This window comes from Natrix helvetica (genome assembly GCF_964273705.1).
Source record: "Natrix helvetica genome assembly, chromosome: 10".
NCBI classification, from domain to species: Eukaryota; Metazoa; Chordata; class Lepidosauria; order Squamata; family Natricidae; genus Natrix; species Natrix helvetica.
In genome coordinates, this window is record NC_138561.1 from 17,885,176 (window position 1) to 17,888,123 (window position 2,948).

A 2,948-nucleotide genomic window follows, 5' to 3' on the forward strand; every position below is an offset into this window, starting at 1 on the left:
TTGAGTTACTGAATGATTGCAACCAGTGTGATTCGCATAAGGTATAGCTTGAGATGAAAGTTGTAGAATAATCATGTTTTCAACCTACTCTAGAAAAATCTGATGAATTGAACAGATCGTAATAAAATAATTTCTGCTGGAAAACAATGACAGGGCAATTTGGTCCGTTGGCTAAGCTGCCAGACTGGGAGTGGGGAAACCGAGTCCCGTTTCTTCTATCTCGGTATCCGTTGACCAGTTCTGACTTTGCCTTAGAAAGGAGAAATTCTAAAATGGCCGCCAAGAGACATTTCCACGTAGTCCCCAGGTGTCACTGATTCAATGGCATCCTCTGATTCCCCCCCCCCCCCTCCAAAATCGTACTAAATATTTGATCTTCCATGTTGTACAATACAAACATGGAATATGTAGCTGCTTCCAAATAATCTCCTGAGACACGAATGGAGCTTCATTGTTGCTATTACACATAGGATTTTGGAGAGGTTGAAATCAAAATGGGAACAAAAAAGCTAAGAAAAACCACACAATTCTCTCCCCCACTCCCCCGCTTAATTTAGATTTGGACAAATTCAGACATGCATGACCTCTCTAAAACAACCCTTTTCGAACCAACTAGGAATCTGAAATGTATTGCTAAAATGTTATTGCTTTCTTTAGTAGACACTACTGAGTAATACGAAAGTATTACTTATTGTAAAGATGTTGAAAGGCATCAGTGATTGCAAAATTCTCTTTTCACACATGAAAACTGGCAGGTGTACAAAATACACGTGACTACGCAGATACATTTGAGCTCTCCCTTGGCAAAAGGTTGGAAAAAATTAAATGTGTACTTAATAATGGTCCTGCGGGCTTTTTGATTTTGAAGATACTGTCCAAGAGACGGTTTGTAAATGGAAATCTTCCCTCAACGTGATTAGCCACAAACGCACTATAAAATGGAAAGAGAAAGCTACATTAAATAAATCCGACATAGGGCTTTGAAACTCTGAATTAGGAGATACAATTAATATGACCCTTGAATATAAGGATAGTTTACTTTGTGGTGGCTTTGATCATCCCTGGAATTTTGGCAGTGGTGTGCAACAATTATTGGCTTAGGTCGGTTGAGATTCTCAGAATGTTTTCATGCTTGCTTTTATTTAGTATGCACAGATGTACGTGCACAAGAAGGGAGGCAGGAGACTTTGAGGGGGTGAAAAAACACCTTTAATTATCTCAACTTTGAACCTTAAGCTTGGATCAATGAGATATGTTTTGCTGAGTCAATAGTTTGAGCTACTGCATTTAATTTGGACAAGTCACGGATGTGGGATCCTATTGGGATCCATCAAAATGCCTGGAGGACATCTCCTTAATGTTTATGAAGAAGGCCCTCTATTTTACTCTTCCCAACCTCAAGGATTAGTTGGGGAGGGGGGGTGGAGAAGATTGCAGGCTTCAAAGCTAAGCATCAACAGTAGGATCCTTGGTGTTTTCTGTGCTTGGTTGTTTCCTTGCAGACATTTCATTACCCAGATAGGTCATATCTTCAGTGCTAGAAAGGGGTGTCTACTAGATTATCCCATTAGGATCATCTTGCTAGCATTGATGATGTTATCTAGTTGGGTGAGGAAAAGTCTGCAAGAAAACAGGCAAGCTCAGAGAGCACCAAGGACCCACAACTCAACCCCGAGCTACAAATACTAATTTCTAAGAAAGGCCTTAAATTGCAGACAGCCTCCTGAAGCATCCCGATAACCTAAAAATGGCTGGTCCTGGTCTTTTTGTATGTATGCACATCTGTTCAGAGGTAAAAAACGTAAAGATTACCTAGGTAGAATCAAGTACCCACCCTCCTTTCTATTAAAGTTTGGACTGCTGTCATTTTGGCTCTTTGCCGAGGTAGACACTGGTAATACAATAAAATTATATAATGTACTATAAATTAATAAATGAACAAACACCCCCCTCCTTTCTAGGAAGGTTTAGAAGCATACATTCTTCCATTTTTGTTATGAGTATGTCCTACAGAAAATTATTCTGTAATATAAATAAAATAATGATCAATGATTCTAGGAAGGTTTAGTACTCCTGCCATAGTTGTTCTCTTAAATTCAATAGATAGATGGATGAACCTCCTATGAAAAGTCCCTTTTTCCCCCCCTAACCATTTCTAAAATAGTCCCTACTTGAGTTTGTGTTTATGTTTCTCATATCTCTCTCTACCCATTTCTATATATATATGTACATAAAGGTAATACATACACATAACTTTCATATACGTATACAAACGTTGTCTGTCGATCAGTGTCATAAAGTCAGGTTCAAAAGAAAGAGCCGGGGATAAACGTTTCGACACCCCGTCCCCTCAAATCTACTGGGAAAGCTCGCGGCTTTCCCGGCAAAGCAGGCCTCCTCCCCCCCCCCACTCCCGCGGCCTAAGCACCCCGAAAGGCACTTCGTTGGGGGGGGGCTCCCTCCAGGGTCTCCGCCGCGCTTCCCCCTCAGGCCGTCCGCGCAGGATCCGTCTCCATCACGGACGGCGAGGCAGGCCAGGGTCGGGGAGGACCCGCGAGGAGATCCCTTCGCCGCGTGGGCGACCGTCCTTCTCCGCCGCCGGGCCTTCTCCTCCCTCCCACGCCTTTATTACGCGCGGCCCGGGCGGCGGCGGAGGAGGAGGCGGCGGCGGCCGCCTCTTTGACAGGGCCCCGCCTCGCTCGCTCGTTCGCTCGTCTGCTTGGCCGGGAGGGGCGGCGAAGCAGCATCCTCCTCCGCCGCCGCCGCTTCTCTCCCTCTCTCGGTCTTCCTCCCGCTAGCTCGGCCGGCTTCCCGCCGTCCTTGCCAGGAGGCGGCCGGCCGCGCGCGCGTGTGTGTCTTCCTCCTCCTCATCCTCCGCCGCTTCTGCCGCTCCCCGCAGGGCGCCGCGCTCCCGAGAGGCCGGCGGGGCTGGGCCTGCCCGGCCCGGC